At 36.9% G+C, this 24,081-nt stretch overlaps 1 pseudogene; it reads left to right on the top strand.

Annotated features, from left to right (window-relative positions):
* Nucleotides 1-9,158: 9,158 nt before the first annotated feature.
* On the top strand, nucleotides 9,159-10,423 carry LOC112820051 (small ribosomal subunit protein eS8 pseudogene; annotated as a pseudogene).
* The last annotated feature ends 13,658 nt before the right edge of the window (nucleotides 10,424-24,081 follow it).

Below are 24,081 nucleotides of genomic sequence, written 5' to 3'. Positions count from 1 at the left end.
CTATAGTTAAGAGTCTGTTTTCTTGTTTATCTCTCTCTCTTTTTTTGTCCCTTTCCTCATTTGTTTTATTAAATTCCATATATAAGTGAAAGTATATGGTATTTGTAGGTCTCTGACTGACTTATTTCACTTAGCATAATACCCTCTAGCTCCATCCATGTTGTTGCAAATGGCAAGATTTCATTCTTTTTAATGGCTGAGTAATATTCCATTGTATATACATACCACCTCTTCTTTATCCATTCATCAGTTGATGGACACTTGGACTGTTTCCATAATTTGGCTCTTATAGATAATGCTGCTATAAACATTGGGCTGCATGTATCCCCTTGAATTAGTATTTTTGTATTGTTTGGATCAATACTTGGTGGTGCAATTGCTGGATCATAAGGTAGTTCTATTTTTAGTTTTTTGAGGAAACTCCATACTGTTTTCCAGAGTAGCTGCACCAGTTTGCATTCCCACCAACATTGCAAGAGGGTTTTTCTTTCTCCACATCCTTGCCAACATCTCTTGTTTCTTTTCTTTCTTTCTTTTTTGTAACTTATTTTATTTAAATTCAATTAGTTAATATATGGTGCATCATTAGTTTCAGTTGTAGAGTTCAGTAAATCCATCAATTGCATAAAACACCCAGTGCTCATTACATCACGTGTCCTCTTTAATGCCCATCACTCAGTTACCCCATAACCCCCCACCTCTCCTCTAACAACCCTCAGTTTGTTTCCTATAGTTAAGAGTCTCTTATGGTTTGTCTCCCTTTCTGATTTCATCTTGTTTTATTTTTCCCTCCCTTCCCCTATGATCCTGTTTTTTTCTTAAATTCCACATACGAGTGAAACCATTTGATAACTGTATTTCTCTGACTGACTTATTTTGCTCATCATTATACCCTCCAGTTCCAACCACGTCAATGTAGATGGTAAGATCTCAACCTTTTTGATGGCTGAGTAATATTCCATTATATATATATATATGTGTGTGTGTGTGTGTGTGTGTGTGTGTGTGTGTGTGTGTATACACAATGTATATGTATATATACAACATCTTCTTTATCCATTCATCTGCTGATGGACATCTGGGCTCTTTTCATAGTTTGGCTATTGTGGACATTGCTGCTATAAATACTGGTGTGCAGGGGCCCCTTCAGATCACAGCATTTGTATCATTTGGGTAAATACCTAGTAGTGCAATTGATAGGTTGTAGCATAGCTCTATTTTTAACTTTTTGAGGAACCTCCATACTGTTTTCCGGAGTGATTCTACCAGCTTGCATTCCCACCAACAGTATAAGAGGGTTTCCCTTTCTCTGCATCCTTGCCAACATTTGTTTTTTTCTGACTTGTTAATTTTAGTTCTGACTGGTGTGCGGTGGTATCTCATTATGGTTTTGATTTGTATTTCCCTGATGTTGAGTGATGGTGAGCACTTTTTCATGTGTCTTTTGGCCATTTGTATGTCTTCTTTGGAGAAATGTTTGTTCCTGTCTTCTGCCCATTTCTTGATTGGATTCTTTGTTTTTTGGGTGATAAGTTTGATAAGTTCTTTATAGATTTTGGATACTAGCCCTCTATCTGACAAGACATTTGCAAATACCTTCTCCCATTCTGTCAGTTGTCTTTTGGTTTTGTCAACTGTTTCCTTTGTTGTGCAAAAGCTTTTTATCTTGATGAAGTCCCAATAGTTCATTTTTGCCTTTGTTTCCCTTGCCTTTGGAGATGTGTCTAGCAAGAAGTTGTGGTGGCCGAGGTCACAGAGGTTGCTGCCTGTGTTGTCCTCTAGGATTTTGATGGATTCCTGTCTCACATTTAGGTCTTTCACCCATTTTTTAGTTTATCTTTGTGTATGGTGTAAGGAAATGGTCCAGTTTCATTCTTCTGCATGTGGCTGTCCAATTTTCCCAACACCATTTGTTGAAGAGACTGTCTTTTTTCCATGGATATTCTTTCCTGCTTTGTTGAAGATTAGTTGACCATAGAATTGAGGGTCAGTTTCTGGGTTCTCTATTCTGTTCCATTGATCGACGTATCTCATTTTTGTGCTAGTACCATACTGTTTTGATCACTGCAATTTGTAATATAACATGAAGTCCAGAATTGTGATGCCTCCAGCTTTGCTTTTCTTTTTTAAAATTGCTTTGACTATTCAGGATCTTTTATGGTTCCATACAAATTTTAGGATTGTTTGTTCTAGTTCTGTGAAAAATGCTGGTAGTATTTTAATGGGAATTGCATTAAATGTGTAGATTGCTTTGGGTTTATAGACATTTTAACCGTATTTGTTTTTCTGATCCATGAGCATGGAATGTCTTTCCATTTCTTTGTGTCATCTTCAATTTCTTTCATCAGTATTTTATAGTTTTCAGAGTACAGGTCTTTCACTTTTTGGGTAGGTTTAGTCCTAGGTGTCTTATTGTTTTTGGTGCCATTGTAAATGGGACTGGTTCCTTAATTTCTCTTTCTGCTGCTTCATTAATGGTGTATATAAATGCAACAGATTTCTGTACATTGATTTTGTATCCTGTGACTCTACTGAATTTGTTTATCAGTTCTAGCAGTTTTTGGGTGGAGTCTTGGGTTTTCTACATAGAGTATCATGTCATCTGCAAATAGTGAAAGTATTACTTCTTCCTTGCCAAATTGGATGTCTTTTATTTCTTTTTGTTGTCTGATTGTTGTGGCTAGGACTATGTTAAATGCCCTCTTAACAAATTTTTAAGTGCACAAAACATTACCGTTTACTGTGGGCACGATATTATCTAGCAGCTTTCTAGAGCTTATTCATCTTGCTTAACTGAAACTTAAGCCCATGGAGTAGTAATTCCCCATCAAGAACCTCATTAAGGAATGTGTGAGCTAAATAGTGAAATCCTAGAGAAAGCAGTAAATGAGTAAGATTCCCCATTGCTAGACCTATATTGTTGCCATGTGCCACAATCTCTTAAACTGGAAAACATTTTGATTTATGGAATGCAGATTTCCATTAATCTTCTTCAGAATTGTCAAGCATGTCTCCTCTACATAAAAAAGCTCAACTCTTCATTTATCATTTAATAAAAATATCGAGGAACAAAGTCTACTTACCACTTTCCTTTCCACTTGCTGTAGGCTAGTCTTGTGCCAAGGAATATCTTGAAAGAGGAAATCTAAGCACATCTTTTTAAATACCAAAATTCATATACAACTTCAGGGTTTGTTGAGTGGAAATATTTACAAAATCTCTACCTCGTTTACCAACACAGCACATAGCTTCCGTTCCATGGACCTAGGCTTCTTGGGGCCAACACCATGCCTTTGTGTCCACAATAGGAATACAATGAACTGATTCTGGTATCACACTATTAATCCACACCAGTGAGTATAGCCACTTTTATGTTTACTGCAAAAATTCACATGCTAGAATTTAGGGTTATGTATTGAAGGAATTAAATTACATCCGTTGTTTGTACTTTCCACTGTTTTTTTTTTTTTTAAAGATTATATTTATTTATTTGACAGAGAGAGAGACACAGTGAGAGAGGAACACAAGCAGGGGGAGTAGGAGAGGGGGGAGCAGGCTTCCCGCCGAACAGGGAGCCCAACACGGGGCATGATCCCAGGACCCTGGAATCATGACCTGAGCCGAAGGCAGACGCTTAACAACTGAGCCACCCAGGCACCCCTGTACTCTCCACTGTTTTGTCTTTCAGTGTGGTTTTGCTATTTACCTAAAAGAGTTTTTTGCTCTGTCCAGATCTTTTTGTATACTTGGGAAGCAAAAGTGTTCCCCATAAGAGTGCCAACTTGGAGCATTGGTGCTAACTTGAGGTCATCCTGCACTCATTACTCTGTATCCTCCACAAATCATGTTCTGCTTTATATCATGTGGCATAACCTACTCCATTCACCATTGAGAATTAGGAACATTGCTACACCGTGTTGCTACATCATCACAGTGATGAACAGTGCTTAAATGTATTTGTGTATATATATACATATATATTTAAAAACATTTTAAATTTAAATTAAATTATAATTCAGAGGATCCTCATGAAATGTCCAAATTATACCAGTCAGGAAAATGGGATTTTTTTTTTCTTTTCTGTAATAGCAGTTGATAACTTTTCAACACAATTTTACTTTTACTTCAAGATAATATGAGTGCCTTACATCACTTTATATGTTATATCTTATTAAATATGTTATATCCTATTAAATATTTATAATGTATTGACTGGGCTATCATATTTAGCAATAAAAATATAGGACACCCAGTTAAATTTGAATTTCAGATAAATTATGGAATTTTAAAACTTTTTTGGGACATAGTTTCTTAAAAACTACTCCTTGTTTACCTGAAATTAGAATTTAATTCGCTGTCCTGTATTTTATCTTACAATTTTATTTGTTGATTTGTTGAAATTTTCTAGTAAAAATAATTCTAAAACTAAGAAAAAGACCACAATAGGAACCCATTCTGACATGATGAATTATTACATAATTAGTTAGATATACCGAAAGCTAGAGAAGATCTGTCAAAGTAGAATATGCACAGAGTAAAACACAATTTGGGATGACTTAATCCCTATCCTGTTGTCATAAAAGTGTTCATTGATTATCTATCTATGATTTTAGGAACTAACTATCCTAATTACAAATGTAACCAGTGCAACAGAAGTTACTTTGAAGTTGGGTGGGAAGCTTGACACTCAAGAGAGAAATGCAGCCAAGGAAGTGATGAAATTATTTAGGTGCAAAGAGAAGAGTCCAAGAACAGAAACATAAAGACCCCTGCATGTAAGGGGTGGCAGAAGAATACTCTAGAAAGAGACTGAGAAAGGGCATCAAGGGGAGGAAGAGAGGGAGAAGCATGCTCCATGGAACATTCTCCATGGAACTAAACCATGATACCTTCAGAAGACAGCTACTTCTGACAAGGGAGGGAAGATTCAAGATAAGTCTGAAATATTGGTGGTACCAGAAATAAGTCCTGAAAAGATGATGTAGAAATGTCACAAGGATCCAGGAGCCAACATTAAGGGACTCCCACAGGTCCAAACAATAGTAATATACTAGAACTATTAAATAAATTTTGATTCCATGAGTCTCTACAGAAAATAATCAAAGATAGATGATAGATGATAGATAAAGAAAAGAAGAGAAGGGAAATTTTTCCCTTACAGTGACGTGCTGACTAATAAATATAGAAAGAATGATGGAATCACCATTGTGCCATCATAATTGTAAAAATGGATTCAAGAAAGAATTAGGGGTGAAGGTGGAGGTTAAATGAGGTTCAGACTATTTAATAATATTAAGTATTTTCCCACAAATTACTATTATAGTTCATCTTCATTATTCACGAATTCCACATTTGTGAATTCAGCTGCTCCTTAAAATTCGTTGGTAACCCCAAGTTCAACACTCACTCAATACTCATGAATATCATTATTCATGGATATACACAGAAGGGTGAAAAATCTGAGTCATTCAATGTGCACATGCTCAGCTAAGGTTGAACCAGGCAACTCTCTGCCTTCTTATTTCAGCTGTCATTCTGTAAACCAGAGTGTTTTTCAAGGTATATTGTCAGGTTTTTGCATTTTTGTGCTTTTTATTGGTTATTTTGCTTTTTAACTTGTCTCCAAAGTGTGGTGATGAAGTCCTTTCCCATGTTCTTAAGGGTGAGAACATTCTGACGTGCCTTTTGGAGAAAATATTATGTTAGACAAGCTTCTTCAGGCATGAATTACAATGTTGTTGTCCATGGGTTTAATTAACGTTAATGAGTTGACAACATATATTAAATAAAGTGTCTTTAAACAAACGAAAACCCACACAAAACAAGGTTATGTATTGATTGGTTGATGAAAATGTGACTGTGGCTCTCAGGAACTTAACTCTGTATTTTTTTTTGGAAGTAATGCTCAGTACTTCCTAATTCAGGGTTCATAGAAAGTCTGTAGAACATAGAACTAGTTTGAATAATGGCATTCAACTGTAATTACAAAGGGAGAAATGATAAACATACAGTGGAGATACTGGACAAAACTTTAAGCAAGTGATCCCAATTAATAAGACTCATAGGGGGCAAATGGATATTATGGTCCACCAGATTTGATACTCTGAAAAACATATAACATTCTTTATGCAGTATTCTAGCCCAAAATGTTTAAAAGTTGAAATGAATATGGAGGAAACACCAGAGAACTCTCACAAAGTAAAATGCATTCTATAAAGCATTAGCTTAGATTCTTAAAAAATGTCAATGGCCTAAAAGTCAAAGAAAGATTGAGGAACTTGTCCATATTAAATAGACTAATGGAAGCATATAAATGCATCATGCAATTCTTCACAAGAGTCTGTACCAAAAAAGAAGCCATAGAATACATTAGGAAAATGGACTGTATTAGGTAATAATTTTATATCAATATTTAGTTTCCTGAATTTGATCATTGTACTGTGGATATGTCAGAGAATATTTTTGTTCTTAGGAAACACACATAAAAGTGACATCGGGTAAAGAAAAATGAAGTATGTAACTTATAGGAAAAAAACTTAGCATATAATCATCTATCTATCATCTACTGAGAAGAAAGAGAGAGAGCACAAAAGTAGCAAAATATTACAAATAGGTGAATCTGGGTAAAGAGAATTATTTGTACAAATCTTGCAACTTTTGTTTGTTCAGAATGATTTCAAGATACACAGTTTTTGAAAGGAGAATCAGGAAGCTCAGGAGGGTGTGCTGCCAGAGGAGTCCAGAGAAAACAAAGTTGCCACAGTGTCAAAAGCTACAGAGGTGAGTGAGGTTGGGGATTTAGATTAGATTTAGCAGCAGGGAGCTGCTAGTGAAGCCAATTTCCGTGGTTTTGTAGAGATAGAAGCCTGCTTGTCATGGGTGCAAATGAAGTGGTGTGTGGGAATACAGACACCAAGTTCTAGAATTTTAGCGGTTAAAAGAACTATGGTAAAAGGTGGAATGAGTGAAGGAATTGTGTTTTTTGTTTGTTTGTTTGATTTTAAATTGGAGAGGTGTGAGCATTTTTAAATGGGGATGGGGACCCAAGTTTGGCCAGGGAGAGGAAGGGGGAAGAGTTGAAGACAAGTGGAAAGGTGTCAATGATCAAGAAGGGAGGGCTCTAATGAAAAGTAGGAACAGGGATGGATAGGAGGCAATGTTGAATTCAACTTAATTAACTGGAAAATGGATCTTTTTAAAAAATTGAAACAGTATTATGATATCTTTTAGGTTTCCTTAAGAAAAGTCAGTTTATGAAATTCCTTAGATTATAATAAGGGAGGTAGCATATTCATATAGAGAACATGTTTTAAAGTTACAGTATGTTTTCAAATCTGGAAAATGCAATAATTTATCTTTAGTATTGTGATATCTCAAAAAAACATAGGGATATGAATTGCAATCATATGTCCTAGCATCTTTTTTTTTCTCTAAAATATCTCCCTTGTGAGCATGTCCATTCTCCTGATATTGGCTCCGCTTTCAGGCCTACCTAACTGCCTTCAGAAGTGTGGCATTTGGATGTTTCACCTTAACCTCCATAATCTTCTTCCACAAACCTGCTTCTTTGCACTTTTTTTTCTTTAGTATCTAATTGAGGTGAAGAACAGCATAGCTCATTTTAAAATATTTTGATAGACATATAGTTTATTTTCAATGAATGAGTAATTGCATAATGCATTCTTCCAGGGTGCCAGGGCAGGAATCCTGCATTCTGAAGAGAAGAAGTATATCACATTTAATTTATTTTTTGGCTATAGACCTAATCGAGGAGGTAATGATTTAGCATCTATGGAGTAGCTTAAGAAACAAACAACACTAATTGTGAAGTCTACTTTAAAGTCTCATTAAACGCCAAGGGGACTGTCAAAATTTCAACCTCATAATTAAAATATTCAACGTTGGTGCTTATGTTTGAACCTGGGCTGAAACTGAGCAAATGGAACTATGGCAGCTGCAGGAGACACCAGATTTGCTAGAACCCGCTCTATAAGAAGCCCAAGACACAGAGTAACTTTTTAAAAAGTTTGGTTAGTTCCTGGCATGTAAATACTCACCAGTGAAACAACTCTAACTGAAAATGGTAAACTTGAGTTCAATAGTTTTGTTTGCATGGGAACAGGAGGAAGTGATAGAGGAAAATAAAAAAAAGAGAAAGTGAATGCAGGGACAAGTATTTCTCGAAGAAGAATAGAAAAGCAAGATCTTTTTTTTTTTTTTCCTGGTACTATGTACCAGAATGTTAGTTGACTATTAACTCTCTGCTTATTCTTCTTTGACTTGTTGGAACCAAAGCCATGTGACATTTTCTCCTCAGCTTCCTTGTATGTCACATTTTTTATTTTCCTCGGACAAAAGACCATGGCAACTTACTTGATTGGGGCCACAAATACACAAGCTTTTTGAATCTCAGAATCTATCAAATGTAAAGGGACCAGATTATTTTAGCATTAAATTAGATTAAGAGGGGTTTTTAGAAAAAGCCGTATTTATCGTTTTTGCTATGGGGTCATATTTGAATGGGCAGTTGTATGAGAAATTGCTTTAATTTTTGTTGTTGCTTCTACAAGATTGTAAGAACATATATAGATAATGTTAATCCTGTTCCTCTAGAGTTGTAGTACTTTTTCTTAACATCCTTCTATGATCTGGGACTACTACCATTTGTGAAATCTCTTCAAGAAGACATTTACTCTAAGAGACAAAACAGCTATGGTTTAAATATGCAAGCAGATCCACCCAAAAAATCTCATTCATAAAATAATGGTACTTTGCAACAAGTTCATTTGACTGTGGAAATTTGAAAAATGTGTTATTGCTTGGGTCATTTTAAAAACCATGATTTGAAAAAATATGGTGCAAGTTGTAAATCTTTCTAATTAAAAACCAGGCAAGCCCTTAGGTGGGAGTCACAGTGAGCTGCCCTGAATTTTTCCCAAGCCTAACAAAAGAAAGAAGGACTGGCCACTGCTTGTGCCTGCCAACTGTGCATTGTTCAAGGAATCAAAATAAAGAGGCAAAGGGGTCAAGGGTTAGGAGCTCATATTTCCACTCTACATGACCCCGTCTCGGGGCTGGGGTGCTCTTGTCATCTGTTTCTGAAGGTCTCTCAACACAAGAGTCTCCTCCACCCCTTTTGGGAAACTCCTGTGTAGACTATGCCGGTGATTAATGAAAAGGGCTCACAGGAGACCTTCTTAAAATGCTTTGGACAAAAGGGTCCTCAGCACAAAGGCTTCAGAAGAATACCTGCAGTTATTACTGTCTTGAGAATACAGTGGAAATATCTGTGTTTTCCACCAATCTACCTTTTTACAACATATCAAGTAACTTGATTAATGGTGTGCCACTTTCTATTCTTCCTAAAGGCTGTCACCAGAATACTTAAACTTTCACACTTTGTGTATCGCAGAATATTTGGTTGATTTTTATGTTATGTTCATTATTTTAAGGTCGTATTAGGTGACTACTGGGTTAAATTCTGAAATTCCACTTAGGCCACAAATATTGGAAAATTATAAATCATGTTCTAGCAAATAACATTTAGATGTATATGACAGTTTTTATCAAAATCTGAAAAAGTAGAACATAAATTGTTAACGCTATCCTTGTGATATAGCCATAGTAGGCACCTGAATAAAAACATACTTCATTAAAATCCAAACCTTGTAGGTTTTACAGACCGGACCCTGAGGCTTTGCGTTTTCTCTTTCGCAGCCAGCGCCGAGAGTGATAGGCATCTCTCGGGACAATTGGCACAAGCCCGCAAGACCGGGGGCAAGAGAAAGCCCTACCGCAAGGAGTGGAAGTATGACCTGGGACGCCCCGCTGCCAACACTAAGATTGCGCTCCCCCCTCCCCCCCACTGCATACACAGAGTCCGAGTCCGGGGAGGCAGTAAGAAGTACCGTGCCTTGAGGCTAGACGTGGGGAACTTCTCCTGGGGCTCTGAGTGTTATATGCGAAAAACAAGGATTATTGATGTTGTCTACAATGCATCCAACAACGAACTGGTCCGCACCAAGACCCTGGTGACGAACTGTATTGTGCTCATTGACAGCACACCCTACCGACAGTGGTACGAGTCCCACTATGCACTGCCCCTGGGCCGCAAGAAGGTGGCCAAGCTGACGCCCGAGGCGGAAGAGGTTTTAAACAAAATATGATCGAAGAAAATTCAGAAGTATGATGAAAGAAAAAAGAATGCCAAAATCAGCAGTCTTCTGGAGAAGCAATTCCCCAGGACAAGCTTCTTGCGCGAATCGTTTCAAGACCAGGCCAGTGTGGCCGAGCAGATGGCTGTGTGCTAGAGGGCAAGGAGCTAGAGTTCTACTGGAAGAAAATCAGAGCCCGGAAAGGCAAATAAATCTTCCTCCTATCTTCGGTCATGTAATAAAGGTGTTTATTGTCCTGTAAAAAAAAAAAAAAATCCAAACCTTGTAATTATCACATTTTCACTGGCTGCTTTGCTAGAAATTTCTCAAAAGATTATGAGACATATTAATGAAAATCCAAAGGTGATTTTAAAAGATTCCACCCCCCCCCCCGCCAAATACTTACAAGACAGTAAAATTAAACATGCTGTGGCTATTATTTTTGCCATTGGTTCAGGACAGTGAAATAAGACGTAGGCTCTAGTTCTAAGAGCTATCAGGGGTCCAATTTCTGGAAATCCTAACGTCTAATGCCTAACCCACAACTGTACTGATGAGGACAGTGTTTCACCAATTCCGCACTGTTCGCGCTAATGAGCCTGCAGAAAACTAGGAATTATCAGTTAAAGCTGCTGTTAAGCTGCTCCCCTCACAGTATATCAGCTCCACGACTTTCTTACTATCCTACAATTCAATATAGCATCCCTCGAAACAGTCGGCTTCTAGTTAACATAGAAATCTGTTGTGAAAGAAGGAAGACAACGAGGAGAGGCCATATTTGTCTAGGACCATGAGTGTAAGATGCCTCCAATGAAATATCGCATTCTATCAAATAGCATCCCTGTACTCTGTCTGCATGGGATTTGATAGGAATCTACTTTGGACCAAATGCTTCCTTTCTTCCCATTTTCTGTGCTTACTCGCTTTTCAGAGCAAAAGGAGTTCAGATCTCCTAACCGCTGAAGTGTAAATCACAACTATGGGACTATTGAGACGATTTTGACCAAACTGCGTAGAAGCAAGAAAAAGAGAGTAGAAACACCTCTTTTCATTAAATTTCATTACATTTCCACTTAGATAACTAGGAACAGGGCAGCTTTTTTTCCTGTTTTATCGAAGTGTTTAACCTCCAAAATAGCCACGGCTGTGGAGAAGTAATGTCTGAGCTTCCAGGGTCCAGTCACACTTTCCGGATAAACTAAATTATGATTACAGGATAGCCTTTGATGCTGAGAGCTACACTGCAAATTTTCAGGTTGCTGAAAAACCGATGCAAAGGCAAGGGTTAACACAGCACGTACGTACAAGGAGAGGGAAACAAAGGAAAACATTTTTTTTTTTTTTCAAAACGGGTACAAGGTCTCTTTGCTTATTTCCAGGAACAGTCAGCCAGATTTAAAGTTTCAACTCATGTCCTTCTCTTGCTCTGAAATGATTTTTCGATCACATCCAGCCAAATGTTCTTCATGCCTTCTCTGCCACCCCTCCCCCGCCCGCACCCACACCTGTACCTCTCACTGTCTTGTCTTTCCACCAGGTTAAGGAAGTGGCAGGGTGGTAGGAGGGGAAGGAACCTGACCTAGTGCTGAAATATGACTCTCTCATTTACCAGCTCTGTGAGCACAAATTCCTCAACCTCTCTGTGCTCTGGTTCTTCACATGTCAAATGGAGATCTGAATAGTACCTACCCGAAGTCTTGATAAGTGGACTAAATTGTGAATTTATGTCAAGTAGGGAACACGGTAAGCAGTGAATTATAACTAGAGCCATTTGCATGCAGGTGCCTCCCACATATGCTCCTTGAAGGCAGGGGCCAAGTTTTTCTTTTCAAAGAATCCCTGAGTTGCCTTGTTTTTAGTGTGCAGTGGTCGTAGCTCTCAAATGAACACCGAATGAAGGAAAAAATAAAGGGGCAAGGATGGCAAAGGTTAAAGTTTTAGCGCCTGATGACATTTGATGCTCTCAGTTGCACAGAATTTTTGCTCTGCTCTCCCACCTTTGCTTCCATTTCTCCGCGGCTTCTACCCGGAATTCACTTCCAACCTGTCTGCAGCCTGAACCCGAAGGTGGAGCACAACTTTCGAAGTCGGTAGGTCCTTCCAGAAAGACAGGAGGGATGATAGGTGGGAATTCACATCAGGAATATATGTCCCAAGTGTGTTTCTATATGAATTTCAATATGAAAACCTGCAACGTTTTCAAGATCTTGGAACTGATGCTCTGTGATATTTGTGTCAGGACAAAGAATTTTACTTTAAATATAAACTTTAAATTTGTAAACTAAATCTCTTGTTTCTTAGGAACAAGGGGATAAGACTTTGCAGAGAGAGGGAGGGCTAAGTGCTTTTCACCTCCAGAGATGATCTCTAATTCTGCCAGAGAAGTGATCATATGGATAAGTTTAACTTTGGAAATAGACATAATACCAGGCCCAGATCTTTATGTGGGGGCTTCTGTTGGCAGTCACTCACCTCACCTTTATCAGTGAACCTTATCATATTTGCATGTCATAATCACTGCCTTGACAGAATTAGATAAGCACCTGTAAAGATTTTTAGACATTTGCTCCCTTTATCTACAAACTGTCAGCACCTTTGCCTTTAAGCATGCTTGCCTTGCACAATATAGGTTACTAGTTCAAAGATTTGAATTAGTAGGTTGTTAAAAATGCCAGTAACTAAAGTTACTGAAAATGCACCATTTTCACTGCATAAGCTCGGGTTGGCTGCCACTGGCCACAGGAGATAATAAACAAATGTGTTCCTAGAGATGGCCTTCAATTTTAAAATGCTGGCCCCAGCAAAATTCCCAGCTTCGTGTATTCATGGTAATTGATGTCAACAATTAAGGAAGACCATGATAATTAGGTGACCAGCGACTAGGCTTATTTGAGGTGTAAACAGAATATCTTTCGTGAACTCCAGATTGACTTCCCACTTTGCAAACATTAGCCCCTATTTACTTGCTAGCCTTTATAACATAAACATTGCTGTATCATACTATTAAAAGGAGTTCTCTGCTCAGGAAACTCAAGGTAATATCATCTAGCATTTTGACATTCTCCCAAAGAATTAGTGCCTAGGGGAGGCAAACAGAACATTAGTGAGGATTAATAGAATTTTTGAGTGAGCCTTCTTTTTCCCCCTCCTCTCTCTGTCCCAGCTTTTATGTGTTAACCTTCAAATTATTTGAGCATGTTTCTTTGTGGGTTGAATTATTAAAAGTGGTGTATTTTTCAGTATCGAGCCAGTAGATTGTTTATGATGGCTTCACATTTTTTTTCCAATAGCCGCAGTATATTTAAATTTCTAGATTTTAATATTGTTATGCTCTAAACTTGGTTTAAATTCCAAGCAGTTATGAGATGATATGATATGTCTTCTCAAAAAAATATATTCTCTCCAGGTACATTGATTTAGTAGTTTTGCTGACTCTCTCAGAGGGCACTTAAACCATCATCGAACATCTTTGGGATTTGATAAGAGATAGATTAAAAAACTCTTATAAAGAAGTTTTCTTTCACCTCACAAATGGTGTGATGTTTTGCGAGTAACTTGTCCGTGTCTGCATCTAAGATTTCATGGACTTGAGCCAGGTGATTCTGTGAGTTGCTTCCACGCTGGGGTCATATTAGACACTGTAGTAGATGGGAAGTCTGAGGCCCTACCTCTTGTGATTTCAGTGGAGCTCCATAATTGAAATTGGAGGGAAGGATGGGCTTGAGGGTGAAGCATTTTACGTGCCATAAAGTTCTCTGCATAAAAAGCATCAGATATAAAATAAAGCCTATAGACCACCCCGTTCAGATGAGGCTTCCCTCTCCAACAGTAATAGCTATTTCTTAAACCTCAAACGGCAATGTCAGGCACACTCCAATTCCAGACCTTATGCAAAGTGGCCATCAAGTGGATTGAATAAACATGCTTCTGAAGCATTTTTAAGAATTACGTAAGGTGAAATCACTGTCATGGTCTCTGCTTTCATTAAAATAAAAATGCTTTTATTTTTTGCTTATTAATATGGTCACATTCTGAAGATCCTTTTTATGGTTGCAAATTGCTCAGAAAACCAGCGATATTCCAAAATATTTTTAAGGATTCTTGTCTAAAGATATCAATTCTTGCCCATAGTTAACAGTTCTATCAGGTATCTCCCTACTTTTTCTCACACTAATGAGACTGGTGGAATTGTTTTCCTAATTTAATTCAGCCCAGCCACACCAATGCAATCGTCTGATTCCCAGGTCTTTCAGTTAGCTGTGGAACTGAAGTTCTTGGTTAAGTCGAAACTATTATACACATAAGTTGCCATAAATAATGATTCATTGAGAAGAATGTGGGTCATAAACATAAAGAATATAATATAAAAGATAGTTTCAAACATATGTTGCATCATTTCTGTTCAAATAGTCTGGATAGCCTGTTAAGATGCTCCAACTTCCTGTAATAGAGAGTGAAAAGAACATTTTTCTACAAAATGTGTCCCTCTTGGTTATTTAATGTAGCAGAACAATAGCAAAATAAAATACCAGCAGAATATCTGATAATTTTTTATTGAGGAAACAGGGAAGTTAGGATGAAATGTAGGACTCTTCAAGTTAACAGGAAAATACACTTACAGCTTTCAGGCCCACCTCAAGATCCTCTAACATTTATCAAAAAATCTCTTCAATTTTCAAAGGCCCTCTAAAGACCTTCTGGGACTATAAACAAAGGCTATATTGTATCCTTGGCTGAAGCTTGTTAAGTGGTTCATGAATAATACTAAATGCATCCTCCCCATAAATCTCCTTGATGTAGGACCACTGTTATCCAGCCACAAACTTTACTGACATCCATCATAAACTCGGAGATGGGAAATTTGCCATCTGCATCCAAACAACTGCTTCCAATGTCCCATCCATGTGATTCTCTTGAACACATGAAGTCAGAGAAAAGAGAAATACTGACACTTTTTTTTAGTGCAATGTATTGAAAACACTTCTAATAGTCTTTGCACTGATCTTTCAGAACAATAATTTAAGGTGATGAATAATCAGAACTTATATTTTCAATAGCACTTCAGAGTAACTGGAAAGAATTGAGGGTTGTGAAGATTATTTTAGATTCTGGACATTTAGTTTTTAACCTTTTTTTTAAAAAAAAGAAACTCACAAATAATGTCTTTAGATATCTGTGTAAGGTGGCAACAACTTGGAGGTGTTTCTTCTAATGAGTAACCTATTTTTGACGATCTATTTGTGACACAAAACAAAACAAACAAACAAACAAAAAAAAAAAAAAGAAGAAGAAATGGTTGGCAAGTAGAACTTGAGGCATCTCAGTGATGTTCCCTGTAGAGAGGAAGAGGAAATCTAGGAAGAAATCACCTGTTTAGAGTCCTTCTATGGTTGGAGGATTTAGTGGGAAGTTCTGCGTCCCTTGAAGGAGCATTACTCACCTTTTTTTTTTTAAAGTATACTTATCACGTAAAACTACATCATTTCAACAAGGAAAAGATATATATACTATCTCACAATGGACTCTTGATTCTCAGGGTAAGCATAAGCAAACTTGGACAATTTCAATAGTCAAAGAAGTGAAAGACCGTGTAAAATGTGTTTCATCCGCTGTCCTGTGATTTAGATCTACTAGCAAAATATTGTAATTCCTACAGTAATGATTTAGTGATGTCATTGTTCTTTCCAGGAACTATGGATAAAGTTAAATTTGCTCTTCAGTTTGTTAATGCTTGCATAGAGAATGTGACTTTCTGAATGCCCCAGTCTTAGTACCTCTTCACAGTGACTGTAAATCAAGCTATGGTTATTTATGTAGACAGGTGCATATCAGCCTCCAGTTATATATGCATATACATTTTAATTCTTCTGGAAGTCAGTAGCTTGTCTGTTTTCCATGTACTATAGGATAATTATATATAACTTTATAATATAACTATAATGAAGAAGCCTTCAACACTTAGTAGGTTCTTAATGTAAAAACTGAAAATGACAATTAAGATGAAAAAGACCCAGGACCCAAATGGAGTCAGCTGTGCTAAACCCCATCTCAGCAAATCAAGACTTGGTATCTAATGTAACTGGAGTTTCAACCTCTCCCAGGAATATTATCTTAAAGCAGTCAATCTGAAATTTCCTGGTCAAAAGTAGAGAGGTAACCTGCCTGACAGACCCCCTTCTGTCCCCCCAAAAGATGAGGCTTACCTCGTCTTGGCCCCTTCTGCTTATTAAAGTCTTCCACTTTGGACAGCTCTTTGGATCTCCTCTCAATTTGCTAGATGGGATGCTACCCAATTCATGAATTGTTGAATAAAGCCAATTTGATCTTGAAATTTACTCAGTTAAAATGTTTCTGATACTAGTATAGATCAAGAATATTAGATTAACCAACTGAAAGTTATTTTATTGCTGGTAAGTGTTTCTAGACCTGGAGTTTGGGAGATTTAGGTGGAACTATATAATAACACATTTAAAACATGGAAATATTATTATTGTAGTTGTTATTGTTGTTGTTTATTGTTCACTAAGAGAATTTACAAATGCTAAATGCCAAAACAGTGTTTATTTGAATAGGTGGATGCTAGAGGAATAGTCTTAGTTCAGTGGCAAATAATTCCTAGATATATTCCCTCACATTAGCCATGGGTAATGATTAGTACTTAGTTTGAATTACAAATCTGTAGTGTTTATATAATTCTATATAACAAAAATATGTTGTAGAAGATTGAATACTTTTGTGTTTAATCAAATACTTTATAGAATTATAAATTAAATTAAATAAGTTTTAGAACCATAAAATAAGGACCCATAATTATACCCTCCAGTCCACTTCCTCCAAAAAATAAAATAAAATAAAATAAAATAAAATAAAATAAATAAAATAAAATAAGACAAAATAAAATAAGTGAATAAAACTCATTCAGGGGAAGTCTTCCAAACTTATGCTCATGGGCAATGGAGGTCATATTTTGCATCATTGACCAAGTATGTCAAACTTGACATGCAATGTCAACTGCATTCCAAAAGAAACGAATATTCTGTTGATACAGCTGTAGCAGGATATGCTTTTCTTCCTACAGAAGCAATTGTCTCTATTGAAAATAATGAATCTATGGGAGATAATACCCCCAACAACTCGAGGTTTATCCAGCATATATCTAAATATTAACAAAATAAAAATGAACTATTTGCTTACTATATTTGTCCTCTTAATATTTTGTGTGAATTCATATACATGGCTGAGTACATTACATTTGCCTTGAAGCCTTTGGTTGATTATTTGCCTGGAAGTGGTGATGATGTCATTAAGAGCTCTATAACCTAACAGCGTTTATGTCCCATTAAAATAGGCTAATATTGGCACTTAGAAAGTTTTCATTGTCCTAGAGCAGGGGATGGTAAGTTTTTCTGCAAAGGCCCAGATAGTAAATATTATAGGCTCCATCTAGTCTCCATGGCAACTATAACTTCTGTTCTAGCCTAAGGGCAGTCATAGACAATACATATATGTAGGAGTGCGACCCTACTCCAATATACCCTTATCTATGGACATTGAAATTTATATCTCACACAATTTTCACATGTCACAAAATATTATTCTTCCTTCAGTTTTTTTCCCCAACCATTTGAAAATGTGAAAAGCAGTTACAGCTGATGGGATGCACAAAACAAAAGCAGGCAGTGGGGCTGGATTTGGCCAGCTGGATTTTGGTCACAGTTTGCCCATCCCTCTTCTAGAGGAACATTTGGACAGACATTTACTCCACAATTTGGTTCATTATATGCTATTTTTGGTGCAATATTTTGTTCCTCTTGAAGAATCAGGTTTATATATTTCTCCATACTGAATATCAGAGATTAATATTTTTATTTTGAAGATGGGGAATGAAGAAGACAAGCAGTGAAGAAGTGAGGAGCTAAGCTCTTTGCACTAAAAAACCAAGAAGGCAGAGTCACTTGAATTTTATTTTTTCAAAGGAAAGCTCTTTTGTGATATTTGACAGTGTCTCAATAATGATGTTGCAATGTTGAGACTCTCTGGAGAAATGCAATAGTGACACCCTCTCTAATATGTTCATTACTGTGTTACTTTTGCTAAGAAAATTAACATAATCTGAATAAAATTAAGACTAGTAGTCAGCATATAATTTCTGAAGGTGTAAAATTTAAGTAAAAGTTTATTTTCTCAAAATACCATTAAAAGGTGATAAATATGTTCATATGAAAGAGGTTCTTAATAATCATGTATAATTATCATGAGCATTAAAATTTACATTAACTCTAGAAGGAATTTTTAATTCTGTGACCTTAGGCAAGTTACTTAACTTCATTAAGCCTCAGTTTATTCCTACAGAAAATGGGTATAATTTTACTTACCACCTAGGGTTTTTTCCAATGTTTAATTAGGTAATGCATTTAAAATGTTTAATATAGTTGTAACTTGGAAAGAATAAATGTTCAATAAATGTTAGTAACTATTATAAATACCAATGTTTATTTCTTAGTTTTATTTTTTAATTTATTTTTTAATTTTTAGCATTGTATTTGAAAATAATGCATGGGAATAATAAAACTGTTATATTCAGTTTTACAATATTTGCATATCCTTCTTCACACCAAAAGTCTTAGCCTGTAGAGGAAGCTACTTGTAATAATTGTAACTGTTTTTCAGTGATTAATTCTTTTTCTCTAAATGATGTGATGGTATTACTATTTATTGATTTATTAATTTTGTACAATATCTATAAACCTCATATTAAAATGGGTAAGGATCTAACTCACTGAAACAACTCTCACCTACTCTCTTCCTGATTTTAAAACATCAACTACCTTTCTCTTCTTTTTTTCCTTTCTTCCTCCTCTTCTTCCTCCTCCTCTATTTCTTTCAATTTTTTTCAGAAACTATCTAGATATGTACTTATTCTTCTCTATAACAAGTACACTTAGAAGAATCATTGCCAACCTAAAGATACATATCAGAATCACTTCTGAAGCACTAAAAACTACAGTTATCAATCAATCAGAATCTTCAGGGATTGAGAACAGGTACATCTACTTTTACAAAAAAAGTAGATTGATTAAATCATTTATTTTGAACTTAGTAATACTTTTTAATATGTAGAATGAAATATTTCTTTAGCCCAGGAAAGTTTTCTTCTATTATGTCATCAATTGTTTTGTCTGTTTTCATAATTTTTTTCCCTCTGAAATACTTATAATTTTAAGCTTGTCTCCCTATTCTCTCTCCTTCAAATCTATTCCCTCCATTCTCCCTCCTCCAAATCTTCTTTCTTAGTTCTGATTTCTGTACTTTTCTTTAATTTTACTAATGACAGTACACTCAGCTCTGTATTTTTTTACTTGAAGATGACGACACTGATGGGATTGTTTTCTTTTTGTGAAAAAATAAATTATAATTTATAGTATATAACTAATATTAAATTATACTTAAGGTTTGTTTTGTCACTGTACCTGCCATATAATAATCCCACATTTGATTGAGACTCTATCAATAAAACCTATAGTATCTGAAAACTTTTTACATAGCAGAAGGGAGGTGGTATGATGGTATCTTATCTTTCATCATGAGTTAGTATGTACAGAAGTAACTGGGGAGGCTTGAGCCAAGACTGCCAGGAAGTTAAACCTTCCAGGGATTTGTGAGCCCCTTTAGAAGGTATTCACCTTTTGGGAAGAGAGAGACCAAGCATAAATGGATTTGTCATGAAAGGCTGTAGAAAATGGCAGTATTTAGTTTATACTGTCTTGCTTTACCGACTATCCCAATTGATTTCCTCGTGGATCATGAGGAAGTGTTTCCTCATGAGGATCATGTTTCCTTCTTCCCCAATATATGCACCATTTGCCACTAAGGCACTTCAGCTAAAACCATAATAAATGGAGGCTGTAACTATTAACTTTTTAAGATTTTTAAAGCACAGAACTCAACGTGTTCAATGCACTGAAATTCAAATGGGGAAAGAATGACTGATGTCACTTTGGTATGAAACATCATTGTAGGTTTCAGAATACATAGGTAGGTTCCAGAATACATAATATGGCCTTGGCATATGAGTGGCTTATTAGAGTTTTTATGGCCTTGGGACCCAGCACCCAAGGCTCTTTCAGTGATGATACTCTGTGGTCAAACCATAGCTATTTTAGCTTTTGTAGAGGCAGTCCTCTCAGCAATAAATATTGGTAGTTTCAATGTAGACCTTGGCATCACCAACTTCTGGGGCAGCTTTGGCACCTTGATCATCCCTGGCAAAAGATCATGAATCAGTGTTCAAATTTAACTAAGAACAGATCATAATGTCATCTGAGGCACAGGAGACAAAGAACTTCACAAATAAATGAATGAAGATTTGAATGGAGATTGGGAACTTCCTAAAAAAGAGGTAGGATGCATAGTCAGAGCAATAGTATTTATTTTCTCAATAACATGAGATCACATTTCTGTGTATTTGAGATTGGCCTGCTTAAAGCATGTGGAAGATGTCAGATTTGGAATAAAGGACATTAAAGACCAAAAAGGCATGAGCTTGTGAAATTCATGAGACTCTCTGGCTTCGGAAAATAATCGTCAATAATCAATAAGCCCCAATTTTCCACATATAAACACTGTGCTTACTGTAGCTTACAAAAACAACTGAAATTTTCCACAGTTCAGACTCAGAGCCTAATTCTGCTTATACTAGAGGCAGACAGGGGAGTCCTGCAGGAAGCCTGGGGACTGGTAGCCCATAAAGGTTTGGCTGGTTTTGATGAAAATTAGTGTGATATGATACACAGATGAAAGAGCAAATGGGTTTTCTTTACTTGATGAAAGCAGTGAATTCTGAAATTATGCACAGCAGGTACAGATGGAAGATACTGCACAGATATCACACATAGTTTTTATGCCAAAACATTTGTTTTATCTTTTTACCTCATAGCCTTTTTGTGGGGAGAGGAAGAGCAAAAAGTGAGCATATTAATCTAAATAAGGAGGCCTTCTTTTATAGGGAAAAGTAAATGATAAATCATGCTGCTTATTCTTCCTTCATCCATGTGTTCAATGTTTATTGAGTCCCTACTATGTGCTGGCTGGCCATTGTGTCACAGCAGATTTCTAACTTTCCTCCTTTGACTAAAATAGAATCGTGTGATCCGGGTCATTTCTAGATAATATTGGGAAGCAAGTGAATGTTCTGTAGACTTTGCTTTTCCCTCTCCTGAGACTCTGCCTCTTCCATTCCCAGAATTAGCATTCATTGATTCTACCTGCTAGCACTTTACTCTCTCCTTTCAATTATAATTTCTTTTAAGCATCAGCATATTGAGGCTTAAGTCAGAAATCCAATGCTAACATAAACCAGTAAGACAATGTGTGTGTGTATGTGTCTGGAAAAATGTTTTGGACTGAGAGTTGTACTTGAAGGCCCACAGATCACACAATGTTGGCGCCATTCTCTAGACCTCCAAAACCAAATTTGTGTACCCTTCTTTGAGATCCTTGGGGAAAGAAACCATTTGTATTTCCTTGGCCTCTCCATAGTAGATAATAAATCTTTTCTAGAATGAGTTAGACACTTTAATTTATTCGTTCATTCAATAGCTGAGTACTTTACATTGTTCTAGGGGTTCGGGATATTGGAATGAACAAATTAGACAACAACAAAAAATCTCTGTTCTCATAGAGCTTACATTCTAGTGAAGGGCAGGGAGATGACAGTAAGAGTAAACATCATAAAGTAAATTATGGAGTTTGTAGTAATGTAATAATTTTCAAGTTAAAAAATAGAACAGCAAAAGGAAATTTGGGAATGCTGAGGGGTAGGAAAATTGCAATTTTAAGTAGAATGAGAGTAGACCTCATTGAAAAGGCAACGTTTGAGCAAATACTTGAAGGAAGTGAGGAAATTAGCCACTTGGCTATTTAGGGAAGAGTGCTCTAGATAGAGATACAGTGTGTGCAATGGCCTGAGGTGGAAAGTATGTGGCGTATTCCAGGAACAACAAAGAGGCCAGTAGATAAGGAGCAGAATAAGCAAAGGGAAGAGAAGTAGGTGTTGAGCTCAGAGGGACCATAGTCTGTGGTGCCTTGTGAGACACTGTAAAACTTCAGTTTTTATTCTGATTAAAATGGAGAGCCATTGCAGGGCTTTGAGTGAAATGATTTAGTTATCACTTTAAGGGATCTCTCTGGCTGCCGGGGCAAGAGTGAGAACAGAGACCCATGAGAGACAAATTCAGTAACTGAAGAGTAAGTTTCTTTGTTTTGTTTGCTTTAAATGGATAGCTCTGATTCTCTCCTATAGAATCTCCCCATCTCAATTAGCCTCTACAGCGAGATTATCGTTACTTCTCTGTAGGCATAGATTTGATGAACCCTGTGCTTGAGGGCAGTGAGGGCATCCATCTCAAGGGAAGGGAAGAGCACAGAAGGGCAAAATAGGTAGTAACCATTTACTGCACTGGACTCTGCTTCCTTGTTCTTGCTTTAGAAACACCAGGGAATCCATAACAACAATAGCACAATAATAATATTCCTGGGCCCCAAACCGAAATAATTAAATTAGAATCCTGTGTTTGAGGCTCAGCCATTAGTTCATTTTAGAAGCTCCTCACATGATTCCCACATGCAGTCCAGACTCCTAGTCACAGCTACACATTTGAGACTCTAGAAATCCATCTTCTATGTATGGTTTCCAAGATTACTCCAGGCATTTCTATTCATTTTCAACCAATGGGAAGGAAAAAGGAACAGCATGTCCAGGGCTTTTTTATTTTTTTTTAATTTTTTTATTGTTATGTTAATCACCATGTATTACATCATTAGTTTTTGATGCAGTGTTCCATGATTTATTGTTTGTTCATAACACCCAGTGCTCCATGCAGAACGTGCCCTCCTCAATACCCATCACCAGGCTAACCCATCCCCCTACCCCCCTCCCCTCTAGAACCCTCAGTTTGTTTTTCAGAGTCCATCATCTCTCATGGTTCGTCTCCCCCTCTGACATACTCCCCTTTTCTTCCTCTCCTGTTATCTTCTTCTTTTCCTTTTTTCTTAAAATATGTTGCGTTATTTGTTTCAGAAGTACAGATCTGTGATTCAACAGTCTTGCACAATTCACAGCGCTCACCGTAGCACATACCCTCCCCAATGTCTATCACCAAACCACCCCATCCCTCCCACCCCCAACCATTCCAGTAACACTCAGTTTGTTTCCTGAGATTAAGAATTCCTCATATCAGTGAGGTCATGTGATACATGTCTTTCTCTGATTGACTTATTTCACTCAGCATAACACCCTCCAGTTCCATCCACGTCGTTGCAAATGGCAAGATCTCATTCCTTTTGATGCCTGCATAATATTCCATTGTGTATATATACCACATCTTCTTTATCCATTCATCTGTCGATGGGCATCTTGGCTCTTTCCACAGTTTGGCTATTGTGGACATTGCTGCTATAAACATTGGGGTACACGTACCCCTTCGGGTCCCTACATTTGTATCTTTGTGGTAAATACCCAGTAGTGCAATTGCTGGATCGAACGGTAGCTCTAATTTCAACTGTTTGAGGAACCTCCATACTGTTTTCCAGAGTGGTTGCACCAGCTTGCATTCCCACCAACAGTGTAGGAGGGTTCCCCTTTCTCCACATCCCCGCCAACATCTGTCGTTTCCCGACTTGTTAATTTTAGCCATTCTGACGGGTGTGAGGTGGTATCTCATGGAGGTTTTGATTTGGATTTCCCTGATGCCGAGCGATGTTGAGCACTTTTTCATGTGCCTGTTGGCCATTTGGATGTCTTCTTTGGAGAAATGTCTGTTCATGTCTTCTGCCCATTTCTTGATTGGATTATTTGTTCTTTGGGTGTTGAGTTTGATAAGTTCTTTATAGATTTTGGATACTAGCCCTTTATCTGATATGTCATTTG

This window comes from Callorhinus ursinus, unplaced genomic scaffold (assembly GCF_003265705.2).
Source record: "Callorhinus ursinus isolate GAN/ISIS: 27379988/994484 unplaced genomic scaffold, GSC_fseal_2.0 scaffold1, whole genome shotgun sequence".
In the NCBI taxonomy this organism is placed as follows: domain Eukaryota; kingdom Metazoa; phylum Chordata; class Mammalia; order Carnivora; family Otariidae; genus Callorhinus; species Callorhinus ursinus.
The sequence above is the reverse complement of the archived record's forward strand: the minus strand, read 5'-3'. Positions and strand labels throughout refer to the sequence as shown.